At 39.0% G+C, this 14794-nt stretch overlaps 1 long non-coding RNA gene across 1 annotated transcript in view; it reads left to right on the forward strand.

Annotated features, from left to right (window-relative positions):
• Window positions 1-14347, forward strand: part of LOC132360642 (uncharacterized) — a 229147-nt gene extending 214800 nt beyond the window's left edge. The window contains exon 6 of the long non-coding RNA XR_009501138.1: window positions 14319-14347. This is a non-coding gene — a long non-coding RNA (uncharacterized LOC132360642). The remainder of the gene's footprint in view (window positions 1-14318) is intronic.
• The last annotated feature ends 447 nt before the right edge of the window (window positions 14348-14794 follow it).

Consider the following 14794-nt stretch of genomic DNA (forward strand, 5'->3'; position numbering starts at 1 on the left):
ACTTTACTTGGGGGAATCTTTGAATGTCTACACTAACAAACAGGAACTTTCCAAGTATTTGAATAGCTCTAGTAAATCTAATTGCCAAATTCCCTTAAATTTTCAATACTATTCACAAGTTTAGTTAGCTTTCTTTTATGTTTAAACTTAAAATCACAAGTCTAAAATGTCAAGAACCTTTCAAACATTACATGTTAAGTTACAGCACAGAGATTATTCCTAAACCAAATGATAGGTTTAATTTACTTTATCATTTTTAATTTAATTTTAAACCCTCTTGGAGCATTTTTTCATTTCAGGCAGGCTGAGGTTACCAAGGCATTTCTTAATTTGTATAAATTTATAGCTGGAGGGATTCCAGAGCTACATGTGTCCAGGATGATTCTATTCAAGCCATAGATGACATGTTGGACCCTTTTTATAGCTGATGTATCAACAAGGGACTCTGAGTCCATATCCCTTACACGGTATTGGTTTCACGACCAGCATTCCATGGGTTCAAGTTATACTCTTACCTAGTTCACTCATAACTTCTCTCAGTTTTTATCACCTAATTTAAATAGATGTTTTCTACACTCTGTCCCAGATTGCAATGAATTCCGTTAACCATCGGATTGGATTCTGCATTCCTTCATATTGAATTTGCCTTGAATTCCTTCCATACTTTTGCCTGACTCTCTGGCCACAGCAGGTGAATGACATTTAGCATGGCCTGCAGGGGCTTGCAGACCATGGCATCTCTCCACCTCTCTGAGCTCCTTCCACACCACTCACTCCTCACTGGCACCCTCCAGACACATCAGTATTCTTTTAGATTCTCAAATAGCCTCATTCAGCATTTTCACACATGTTGGCACCTCTACCTAGAGATATTTCTATACCCTCTTCCCTTGCCTAACCCTTTCCATCCTCCCCTTCTCAGCTTCAACATCTCTTCCTTGGGAAAGCCATCCTTGCCAGACTAGGTCCTCCTCACTTCTCATTCCTAGCATCTATTCTTAGGAAAGCCTTGACTGAATCTTGCCTGAAGACTGAATTCCCCTAGCTTTGAAAATAGTTATTCACATAAGTGTTTCTTTGATGGCCGGCTCTCCCAGTAGACTCTAAGCATCAGGAGGGCTATTTGGGTCATCACAGTGCTTGGTACACAGCAACCTCTTGATGAGTCAACAGTTTAATGAATGGATGGGCCCAAGAATGAATCACTGAATTAATGAATGAGCTTTGGGAGAGAAAAAATGAGCATACTAATACTTGTCAGACTCAGGGTCATAGGATTACATTCTCAAACAAAAAGTGGGCAAGACACACCATAATATCTCAGATGTATCGAGGTGGATGGTATACATACTCTGAGAGAGGGAAAAGGAACACTGGTGAAACTTTGCGTGATTACTATTTATTAGTCTCTGTGTGGGGTCTCTACATGGGTTAGCTCCCTCTTTATGACAGATTTGTAAGATAGGTATATAATGAGGAAACAGTTTCTGAAAGGCTAGGTCACTTGTCCCTGGTTTTACCACTAGTGAAGGAAAGAGTAGGGACTCAAATTAAGATCCATATGACTCTGTTTTTTCAATTATATATATATACCTCAATATTGGAATTAATTTGTTCCTTCAACAAACATTTTATATTTGTTATATGTTAGGCCAGTGTTAGACACTGAAGGCTTCTAAGATGAATTAGGTCTCATTGCCTTTTTAGGAGCTCACTTTTCCTAGGAAAGACAAATATAGAAATAATGAATAACTGTATCATCACTCATTCACTCATTCATTCATTTATTCAAAAAGATATTTATCCAGCATCTAGTATAGGTCAGACATTGCGGATGGAGCCAAACAGACATGCTTGAAGAGACAGTGGAGGAGACAGCTTCACAGAAGTAACTATAAAACCATAATCATGAAAGGGCTCTGAAGTTGGCATACATGATGCTTCATGGGTATATGGTGGGGGGCTTTGCCCTAGTCAGGTATATCAAGGAAAAGGAAATAACACCTTCGGTAATCAGGTGAAGAGTCGAGGGAAGAGGTTCTAGGTAGGGCTCATAGAAAGCACAACTGTCTGTAGCAGGAGGGAAAATTACAAATTCAAGAAACAGAAAAGGCTAGTGCAGATAGTGTGGAACTGGCAAGATAAGGCTGGACCAGTGGGTGGTGGCTGGACTGTGGAGTCATCATTGTCTTTTTCCCTAAGATGGGAAGCCATGGAAGCCATTGAAGCAGAAGGGTTACATGATGAGATCTGTGTTTTGAAAAAATTATTCTGGTGAATAGTGTGGTAAACACATGGGTGAGATGGGGTGAGCTAAGAATGGGGGTACAGAAAGAGAAGTGAGGAGACTAGAAGTGAGGTTGGCTTGAACCAAGATGGTGGTTGTTGTAGTGATGAAGATGCAAGGAAGTAGGCAAACTCAAGAGATATTTAAGACAATACTATTAATGGGATTTGGTGATGGGTTGGATACAGAGCATGAGTGAAAGGGAGATGTCAATGATAACTCGAAGTTTCTGACTTGAGTCATTGGTTGAAAGACGACACCATTTCCTGAGTTAAGGAGTGCTGAAAGAGGTTTGAGGAGGAAAGACCATGAATTTACCTTTGGACCTGTAGAGTTTGCAGTGCCTTTGAGATATCTCAGTGCCCAGGTCAAGTAGGCAATTGGATGAACATTCTGGAGCTCAGAGAGGAAGTCTGGATTGGTGGTAAAATGTAGAAGTACAGCAAAGTAGGATTGTACAGGTATCATGAGAGGAAATCTTGCTATGGGAGAACATCACGCATGCTCAGAGTACAGGCAAGGGGATTTTCATCTTTTGTAGTAATATTTCCTTATAATTATATAATGCTTTCTGATTTATCAGCCCTTTCAGATCAATGATATAATTTGAATATCATGACACCTCACTGAGAATGACTATCTACATTTTACAGTTGAGGAAACTGATGCTCAGGCTCTCAAGTTTGAGAGCCCATGTCTGGAGTTACTTTACTCTTCATCTCACCAATTCCTTCTTTCCTCTAATTTCTCTGTCCTACCCACATGGCTATAGAAACTAAAACTATGTCTGAATAAATATGTTACAATGCCATTTAACAAAATCCTATCCAAAGAATGCCAGATTATAAAAGAGTGTGTTAGCCTTTTTGTGGGGAAGTGATGAGCTCCCTTAATGTTTGTATGGTGTTTCTGTGCTATGAAGACATTTCCCCTCTCCTCCCCCCAGGGATAACATAATAGCACAAGAAGACAAGACAGGGCAGACCCCGCTTAGGTTTATCTCTCCCCCATTTTCTAATAGCTTGCATTATTTTTTTCCTACTGAGTTTCAAAACCTCTGAAATTGCTTGTTCTCACCCTATGTTGTATTTTCTGGTCCTGCCAAACCCAGGAGATGGCATATGATCATACAAAAGCTTTCCATGAGCATGAGGGTAAGGTCGTGGGGTGGGGGTGTGTGTCTTTATTTGTCAGAAGGTCCTTGCCAGTCTCCGAGAAGCTGAAAACTCTCAAGTGATACTGACTTCAAAAAAAAAAAAAAAAAAAAAAGAAATGTCTTTTGAAAGAGTAATTTCTATTTAGAAGGGAAGGAAAAGAGTATAGAAACTAACAAGAAGCCAGTCCCTTCTTATCTAGAAGCAAAGGAGTAATGACCACAGCTGATGAGCTACATTCTCTCATCCATGATCTCCTCCATAACATCCTCATTTTAAAACTCAGGCTGTTGCTGCTGAGACAGGTAAAGGGACTTCCCTGTGATCCCAGGACTTGGTAATGACAGCATCAGAGCTGGGTTTCACGGCCCCATGAAAACTTACCACGTAGATAGAAGCAGAATTTTCTGTGGCAACCTGGAGGGTTGTTTTGCCATTTTGCTCTAGTCTTCAGAGAAGACCACATTTACATTTGTCCCTATGTATTAACATCTATGTAGTTTTGTTACTGTTTCTGTTAAAATGTCTAAAGGAGATTAAATATCCCTCAGGAACCTATGTTTGTATTTAACCTTCCTTATGTCCAGGAAAGTCATTATATCCAGCAAATTGGAATCCAGTATTCCATTTTACTCTTCCAGGTAAAGGGAGACAGTCTTTTGGAATTAAAGCTAAAAACTGGTAAAGCATAATGTTAACATAAAGTATCTAAATTGCATTTTCCCCATGCAATTATTTTCATGACCATTCATAATCTAGTCAGTTTTTTCATTTGTAATATATCTATATCTGTGTCTATATTTAGGTTTGCATCCATATCCATCTCTATAGCTATGTAATTATATAGAATGATCTCTAGAAGGATAGATACCAACATGCTAACAGTTGCTGTTGCTTGCAGGTGGAATTATGGGTAATTTTATTATTTTCTCTCTTTTATAATTTTTCCACAATGTAACAGTATTAGCTATATAATAAAAAGATTTTTTAATATTTTTTTAATCTACCAATGTGGGGTATTAAGTAAATTTCAGGCCCACATGAGAGATTGTAGGAGCAATTGTAGTCATGTGCTCAGTAATTTGTTTAGCCAGGGAAGTGAGTAAAAATGAGCAGGTAGGATTAAAAACAAGTACAAATTAATGCAGCACCGACTTAGTAATCTATCTTCTAAAACAGAGATCAAGAGGAAGTTGCTGGAGAAGCTTCTTGATGGGGTCAGTTTTCAGATGTGGGCTGAAGTGTGGGATTCATGTGATGGTCAAAGAGGAAGAAAGAGGCTGTAAGGATGACCAAGCAAAGGGTCACTGGTGAGGACCCAGTGCAGCATGGATAAAGGACAGCAAGTTGATTGGCTTTGTGGAATAGAAGCTGAGCTGAGAATATGACACTGGTCATATGTACACAGGTTTACTCTTTAGAAAGGCATCCACATGGACATTCTGTCACAAATACAAGTATTGTATATTAGTATCAATGCTTCTTATGATTGCTGATGGTTGACTGAAGTGGTCCCAGTGGGGTAAATATTGTTTGCGTGTAAAAGGTGTATATATTCCTGCTTCTCTGTACGAAAAACTCACCAGTGAACATGGCCCATGAAAATAGACTTAGGTCTGAAGTTAGACAATACTGCTCTCCTGCGACTTGCTGCAAGGCTCATTTTACCAGGTGTACAAAGTGGTGGCCAATATGTGAGGTGGAGGAAACTAGTAATAGTGCCAAAATTCTCATGCTCTTATCAAAGTTCTCATGCTCTTATCAAAGTTTTAATATTCATATCAGAACATAGAATGAATACCAGTGATAATGCCAGTGTTCTTAAGATGTTTGATCAAAAAGGAACTGGATTCTCCCACTCCTGCCAGGCACCACGAGTCCATTGACCTTGCCCTCACCAGCACAGGAAAGCTCCAACTGCCTTTGGAAATGTATGGAAAAGTCTATTCATGAGCCCTGGTTCCCAGTTTCCCACTGGAACTTACTGTTTCTCATGGAACTTACAAAATATCTATTAGTATAGGAGTTCAAAAACATCTTTTTAAACTCAAAATATAAACAATAAAACCTAGGTACTGTATCAAAATATTGTAAAGTAGTTATGAGGTAGATGCAAAATATTTATGGGAGTCAGCATAAGCCAATTTAGCATAAACCAATTTAGTCAGAGTTTGCTTGTTCTGGAGAAAAGAAACGTAAATTACCAGAAATCTACATGAGAATATTCATCAAACTGATTTGATGGTGATGAACCACAAGGGACAGAGCTTGGTAAACTACAAGAGACTGATTTATGTCAATATTTTCACATTGAGAGAGACCTTCAAGATGGCAGAGGAGTAAGACGTGGAGATCGCCTTCCTCCCCACAAATACATCAGAAATACATCTACATGTGGAACAACTCCTACAGAACACCTACTGAACTCTGGCAGAAGACCTCAGACTTCCCAAAAGGCAAGAAACTCCCCATGTACCTGGGTAGGGCAGAAGAAAAAAGGAAAAACAGAGACAAAAGAATAGGGACAGGACCTGCACCTCTGGGAGGGAGATGTGAAGGAGGGAAAGTTTCCACACACTAGGAAGGGAAGCCCCTTCACTGGCGGAGATGGGGGGGGGGAAGCTTTGGAGCCACGGGGGAGAGCGCAACCACAGGGGTGCAGAGGGCAAAGCGGAGAGATTCCCGCACAGAGGATCGGTGCCGACCAGCACTCACCAGCCTGAGAGGCTTGTCTGCTCACCCGCCGGGGCGGGCGGGGGCTGGGAGCTGAGGCTCCAGCTTCAGAGGTCAGATCCCAGGGGGAGGACTGGGGTTGGCGGCGTGAACACAGCCCGAAAGGGGCTAGTGCGGCACAGCTAGCTGGGAGGGAGTCCGGGAAAAAGTCTGGAGCTGCCTAAGAGGCAAGAGACCATTGTTTCAGGGTGCACGAGGAGAGGGGATTCAGAGCACCACCTAAATGAGCTCCAGAGACGGGCACGAGCCACGGCTATCAGCGCGGACACCAGAGATGGGCATGAAACTCTAAGGCTGCTGCTGCTGCAGCCACCAAGAAGCCTGTGTGCAAACACAGGTCACTATCCACACCTCCCCTCCCAGGAGCCTGTGCAGCCCGCCACTGCCAGGGTCCTATGATGCAGGGACAACTTCCCTGGGAGAACACATGGCGCACCTCAGGCTGTTGCAATGTCATGCTGGCCTCTGCCGCCACAGGCTCGCCACGCATTCCGTAACCCTCCCTCCCGCAGGCGTGAGTGAGCCAGAGCCCCCGAATCAGCTGCTTCCTTAACCCCATTCTGTCTGGGCAAAGAATAGACGCCCTCAGGCGACCTACACGCAGAGGCGGGGCCAAATCCAAAGCTGAACCCCAGTAGCTGTGCAAACAAAGGAGAGAAAGGGAAATCTCTCCCAGCAGCCTCAGGAGCAGCGGATTAAATCCCCACAGTCAACTTGATGTACCCTGCATCTGTGGAATACCTGAATAGACAACGAATCAACCCAAATTGAGGAGGTGGACTTTGGGAGCAACTGTAGACTTGAGGTTTGCTTTCTGCATCTGATTTGTCTTGGGTTTTATGGTTATCTTAGTTTAGTATTTAGAGTTTATTTTCATTGGTAGATTTGTTTATTGATTTGGTTGCTCACTTCCTTTTTTTTTATCATATATATAGGTATATATATCTTTTTCCTTTTTCTCTTTTTGTGAGTGTCTATATTTTGTCTGTATAGCTTTGGTTTTACCATTTGTCCTAGGGTTTCTTTTTTTAGTATAGTTTTTAGTGCTTGTTATCATTGGTGGATTTGCTTATTGGTTTGGTTGCTCTCGTCTTTCTTTCTTCTTTTTATGACTTTTAAATTTTTTTATTTTTAATATTTTTTTTTATTTTAATAACTTTATTTTATTTTATTATTTTTTTCTTTCTTTTTTTCTCTCCTTTGTCTTCTGAGCCATGTGGCTGACAGCGTCTTGGTGCTGTGGCCGGGTGTCAGGCCTGTGCCTTTGAGGTGGGAGAGCCGAGTTCAGGACATTGGTCCACCAGAGACCTCCCAGCTCCACGTAATATCAATCAGCGAAAGTTCTCACAGAGATCTCCATCTCAATGCTGAGACCCAGCTCAACTCAATGACCAGCAAGCTACAGTGCTGGACACCCCATGCCAAACAACTAGCAAGACAGGAACACAACACCACCCATTAGCAGAGAGGCTGCCTAAAATCATAATAAGGTCACAGACACCCCAAACACACCACTGGCCATGGTCCTGCCCACCAGAAAGACAAGATCCAGCCTCATCCACCAGAACACAGGCACCAGTCTCCTCCACCCGGAAGCCTACACAACCCACTGAATCAACCTTAGCCACTGGGGGCAACACCAAAAACAACGGGAACTGTGAACCTGCAGCCTGTGAAAAGGAGACCCAAAACACAATAAGTTAAGCAAAATGAGAAGACAGAGAAACACACAGCAGATGAAGGAGCAAGGTAAAAACCCACCAGACCAAACAAATGAGAGGAAATAGGCAGTCTACCTGAAAAAGAATTCACAGTGATGATACTAAAGATCCAAAATCTTGGAAAGAGAATGGAGAAAATACAAGAAATGTTAAACAAGGACCTAGAAGAACTAAAGAGCAAACAAACATTGATGAACAACACAATAAATGAAATTAAGAATTCTCTAGAATGAATCAATAACAGAATAACTGAGGCAGAAGAACGGATAAGTGACCTGGAAGGTAAAATAGTGGAAATAACTACCACAGAGCAGAATAAAGAAAAAAGAATGAAAAGAATTGAGGACAGTCTCAGAGACCTCTGGGACAACATTAAACACACCAACATTTGAATTATAGGGGTCCCAGAAGAAGAAGAGAAAAAGAAAGGGACTGAGAAAATATTTGAAGAGACTATAGTTGAAAACTTCCCTTATATGGGAAAGGAAATAGTAAATCAAGTCCAGGAAGCACAGAGAGTCCCATACAAGATAAATCCAAGGAGAAACATGCCAAGACACATATCAAACTATCAAAAATTAGATACAAAGAAAAAATATTAAAAGCAGCAAGGGAAATGCAACAAATAACATTCAAGGGAATCCCCATATGGTTAATGGCTGATCTTTCAGCAGAAACTCTGCAAGCCAGAAGGGAGTGGCAGGACATATTTAAAGTGATGAAAGGCAGAAAACTACAACCAAGATTACTCTACCCAGCAAGGAGTTCATTCAGATTTGAAGGAGAAATTAAAACCTTTACAGACAAGCAAAAGCTAAGAGAATTCAGTACCACCAAATCAGCTTTACAACAAATGCTAAAGGAACTTCTCTAGGCAGGAAACACAAGAGAAGGAAAAGACCTACAAAAACAAACCCAAAACAATTAAGAAAATGGTAATAGGAACATATATATCGATAACTACCTTAAATGTAAATGGATTAAATGCTCCAACCAAAAGACATAGACTGGCTGAATGGATACAAAAACAAGACCCGTATATATGCTGTCTACAAGAGACCCACTTCAGACCTAGGGACACATACAGGCTGAAAGTGAGGGGATGAAAAAAAGATATTCCATGCAAATGGAAATCAAAAGAAAGCTGGAGTAGCAATTCTCATATCAGACAAAATAGACTTTAAAAGACTATTACAAGAGACAAAGAAGGACACTACATAATGATCAAGGGATCAATCAGAGAAGAAGATATAACAATTGTAAATATTTATGCACCCAACATAGGAGCACCTCAATACATAAGGCAAATGCTAACAGCCATAAAAGGGGAAATCGACTGTAACACAATCATAGTAGGGGACTTTAACACCCCACTCGCACCAATGGACAGATCATCCAAAATGAAAACAAATAAGGAAACACAAGCTTTAAATGATACATTACACAAGATGGACTTAATTGATATTTATAGGGCATTCCATCCAAAAACAACAGAATACACTTTCTTCTCAAGTGCTCATGCAACATTCTCCAGGATAGATCATATCTTGGGTCACAAATCAAGCCTTGATAAATTTAAGAAAATTGAAATTGTATCAAGTATCTTTTCCGACCACAACACTATGAGACTAGATATCAATTACAGGAAAAAATCTTTAAAAAATACAAACACATGGAGGCTAAACAATACACTACTAAATAATCAAGAGATCACTGAAGAAATCAAAGAGGAAATCAAAAAATACCTAGAAACAAATGACAGTGAAAACACGACGACCCAAAACCTATGGGATGCAGCAAAAGCAGTTCTAAGAGGGAAGTTTATAGCAATACAATCCTACCTCAAGAAACAAGAAACATCTCAAATAAACAACCTTACCTTACGCCTAAAGCAATTAGAGGAAGAAGAAGAAGAAAACCCCAAAGTTAGCAGAAGGAAAGGAATAATAAAGATCTGATCAGAAATAAATGGAAAGAAATGAAGGAAACAATAGCAAACATCAATAAAACTAAAAGCTCGTTCTTGGAGAAGATAAACAAAATTGATAAACCATTAGCCAGACTCATCAAGAAAAAAAGGGAGAAGACTCAAATCAATAGAATTAGAAATGAAAAAGGAGAAGTAACAACTGACACTCCAGAAATACAAAGGATCATGAGAGATTACTACAAGCAACTATATGCCAATAAAATGGACAACCAAGAAGAAATGGACAAATTCTTAGAAAAGCACAACCTTCTGAGACTGAACCAGGAAGAAATAGAAAATATAAACAGACCAATCACAAGCACTGAAATTGAGACTGTGATTAAAAATCTTCCAACAAACAAAAGCCCAGGACCAGCTGGCTTCACAGGAGAATTCTATCAAACATTTAGAGAAGAGCTAACACCTATTCTTCTCAAACTCTTCCAAAATATAGCAGAGGGAGGAAGACTCCCCAACTCATTCTACGAGGCTACCATCACCCTGATACCAAAACCAGACAAAGATGTCACAAGGAGAGAAAACTACAGGCCAATATCACTGATGAACATAGATGCAAAAATCCTCAACAAAATACTAGCAAGCAGAATCCAACAGCACATTAAAAGGGTCATACACCATGATCAAGTGGGGTTTATCCCAGGAATGCAAGGATTCTTCAATATATGCAAATCAATCAATGTGATACACCATATTAATAAATTGAAGGATAAAAACCATATGATAATCTCAATAGATGCAGAAAAAGCTTTTGACAAAATTCAACACCAATTTATGGTAAAAACCCTACAGAAAGTAGGCACAGAGGGAACTTACGTCAACATAATAAAGGCCATATATGACAAACCCACAGCCAACATCGTTCTCAATGGTGAAAAACTGAAACCATTTCTGCTAAGATCAGGAACAAGAGAAGATTGCCCACTCTCACCACTATTATTCAACATAGTTTTGGAAGTTTTAGCCACAGCAGTCAGAGAAGAAAAAGAAATAAAAGGAATCCAAATCAGAAAAGAAGAAATAAGGCTGTTACTGTTTGCAGGTGACATGATACTATACATAGAGAATCCTAAATATGCTACCAGAAAACTACTAGAGCTAATCATTGAATTTGGTAAAGTAGCAGGATACAAAATTAATGCACAGAAATCTCTTGCATTCCTATACACTAATGATGAAAAATCTGAAAGAGAAATTAAGGAAACACTCCCATTTACTATTGCAACAAAAAGAATAAAATACCTAGGAATAAACCTACCTAAGGAGACAAAAGACCTGTATGCAGAAAACTATAAGACATTGATGAAAGAAATTAAAGAGGATACAAACTGATGGAGAGATATACCATGTTCTTGGATTGGAAGAAGCAACATTGTGAAAATGACTCTACTACCCAAAGCAATCTACAGATTCAATGCAATCCCTATGAAACTACCAATGGCATTTTTCACAGAACTAGAACAAATGTACAGTTTTCCACCCTCATTTTGTCCCTTAGCATTATGTTAAAAATTTTCAACTTATCATGTGATTGAAATTTTGGGGGTTAAAATTGTCTTAAATGCAGTATGGTACTGGCACAAAAACAGAAATATAGATCAATGGAACAGGAGAGAAAGCCTAGAGATAAACCCACACACATATGGTCACCTTATTTTTGATAAAGGAGGCAAGAATATACAGTGGAGAAAAGACAGCCTCTTCAATAAGTGGTGTTGGGAAAACGGGACAGCTCCATGTAAAAGAATGAAATTAGAACACTCCCTAACACCACACACAAAAATAAACTCAAAATGGATTAAAGACCTAAATGTAAGGCACTATAAAACTCTTAGAGGAAAACATAGGCAGAACACTCTATGACATAAAGCACAGCAATATCCTTTTTGACCCACCTCCTAGAGAAATGGAAATAAAAACAAAAATAAACAAATGAGACCTAATGAAACTTAAAATCTTTTGCATAGCAAAGGAAACCATAAACAAGATGAAAAGACAACCCTCAGAATGGGAGAAAGTATTTGCAAATGAAGCAACTGACAAAGGATTAATCTCCCAAATTTACAAGCAGCTCATGCAGCTCAATATCAACAAAACAAACAACCCCATCCAAAAATGGGCAGAAGATCTAAATAGACATTTCTCCAAAGAAGATATACAGATTGCCAACAAACACACAAAAGGATGCTCAACATCACTAATCATTAGAGAAATGCAAATTGAAACTACAGTGAGGTATCACCTCACACCAGTCAGAATGGCCATCATCAAAACATCTACAAACAGTACATGCTGGAGAGGGTGTGGAGAAAAGGGAAGCCTCTTGCACGGTTCGTGGGAATGTAAATTGATACAGCCACTATGGAGAACAGTATGGAGGTTCCTTAAAAAACTAAAAATAGAACTACCATACGACCCAGCAATCCCACTACTGGGCATATACCCTGAGAAAACCATAATTCAAAAAGAGACATGTACCACAATGTTCATTGCAGCTCTATTTACAATAGCCAGGACATGGAAGCAACCTAAGTGTCCATCAGCAGATGAATGGATAAAGAAGATGTGACACATATATACGGTGGAATACTACTCAGCCATAAAAAGAAATGAAATTGAGTTATTTGTAGTGAGGTGGGTGGACCTAGAGTCTGTCATACAGAGTGAAGTAAGTCAGAAAGAGTAAAACAAATACCGTATGCTAACACATATATATGGAATCAAAAAAAAAAAAAAATGGTCCTGATGAACCTAGTGGCAGGACAGGAATAAAGACGCAGACATAGAGAATGGGCTTGAGGACACAGGGAGTGGGAAAGGTAAGCTGAGACCAAGTGAGAGAGTGGCATGGACATATATCTACTACCAAACTGTAAAATAGCTAGCTAGTGTGAAGCAGCCACATGGCATAGGGCGATCAGCTCTGTGCTTTGTTATCACCTAGAGGGGTGGGATAGGGAGAGTGTGAGGGAGACGCAAGAGGGAGGAGATGTGGAGATAGATGTATATGTATAGCTGATTCACTTTGTTATACAGCAGAAACTAACACTCCATTGTAAAGCAATTATACTCCAATTAAGATGTTAAAAATAAATAAATATAAAAAAATATTTTCACATAAAAATATATTTTTAAATACATAAAAATATATTTAATATATATTCAGATATATTAAATATATATTATGTATAGTTAACAGATACATATTACATTTCAATGGATATAATCAGAACAAACAGAACAAAAGAATTACAAAAGTTGTGTATGTTCATTGAGAGTGTGTTTATAGGCGATTGATTTAGAGACATGTTAGTACACTGGTAGCTGCTTGTTAAAATTTTGCAGCCATTAATTAAACAAAAAGTTATGAGCAAAATAGTGATACTCCAAACCAAAATGGCTCTGTGTTCACCTTGAACAAACAGTATGTGTATTTTTATGAAACTTCACCGCATAAGTATATATTCTGAAAGAGTTGTGCTTCCAGTATTGTAGAGTAGGTTTCTAATCTAACAGCTTGACTGTCTGACAGATAACAACTATAAAGTCTGAGCAACAACAAAAAAGTCACTCTGAGGGCTCTGGAGACTGTAGCAAAGCAAAAAGAGAGTCACAGTTTGGAAGAGGTGACTGCCAATGCCCTGCAGCAGTTTACCCTGCAGGCAATCATGGTGTTGGCAGAAGGGGATAAAACTGCAGTTGAAATCCTCCGCCTCTCTGCCAAGGGGATTTAGAAAGAGGAGGCTTGGGCAGCTAGGAGCACTGGAGGATGATGGGGGAACTCCAGAAACAAGAGAAGCAGAGGAGGAAATGTCAAAATCTGCATATACACTTTGCCCAAGACCCTGGCAGACACTGAACCATACATGCAGAGTCACCACCAGGGCAGGCAAGCTTTCATTTTACATTTTGAGTTTAAACAAGTTAATTGCTTTCCAAAGAAAATAAAAAGAATACTTTTTGAAGGAATATAACAGAATTGAGAGTATCCCACAGCATAGTATTAACACGCCAAAGACACAACCCTAAATCATTTAACATATGAAGAATCAAGAAGATATTTCTAAGGGAAAGAACAATTGACAGATGCCAGCTCCAAGATAATGTAGACATTGGTACTGTCAGAAAAGAATTTTAACGGGACTATTATAACTATGCTCATCAAGAAAATATGCTTGTAACAAGTGAAAAAATAGGCAATCTCAGCAGAGAATTAGAAAATCTTGATAAGTGTTGTTTAAATGAGGGAAAAAGGTGAAGTGAAAACAAATGTGTGAAAAGTTGTGCATAATCCTGGATGTGCAATGGTAGTGTGACAGGCATGTGATGACTATCTGTCATGGGTGTCCTGAGTCACAAAGAAATGGGAACTGCTGTATTAAACAGTAAGAAACTACTGACTTTTTTCTTGGTTGGTTGTTTGGTTTTGTTTTTAGGAGGAGACTGTCACATTCAAGACTGGGACTTCAAAAAAAAATCGTATTAAAAGGTATGTAGATGATTGAAGAAAAAGTAGACCATAGATGGGGTACCCCCAAAAAAAGGAAAAAAATGTTTATAGCAAATGTAACAAAATTTTAGGATTGTTATTATGTAAAGTACCATAAACTTGATAAGGAATATAGCAAGATATCAAAGAATAATAGACAAAAGACATAGGCTTACAATTCCTAAAAGAAAAAATAATAATTGTAAGGAAATGCAACCAAAAAGCTGGTCTTGCTATTATTCAAGGAAATGCAAACTGAAATAATGATATCACTCTGCTAATTAAATTAGCAAAGCTTTGATGATAATATTTAGTTCAAATTGAGGGCATAGGAAAGTTATGTATTCATATATTATGTACAAAACTTTATATAAAACAGTATAACTGAATTGAAAAATAATTGACAATATGTATCAAGAGCTA

This window comes from Balaenoptera ricei, chromosome 2 (assembly GCF_028023285.1).
Source record: "Balaenoptera ricei isolate mBalRic1 chromosome 2, mBalRic1.hap2, whole genome shotgun sequence".
Classification (NCBI taxonomy): domain Eukaryota; kingdom Metazoa; phylum Chordata; class Mammalia; order Artiodactyla; family Balaenopteridae; genus Balaenoptera; species Balaenoptera ricei.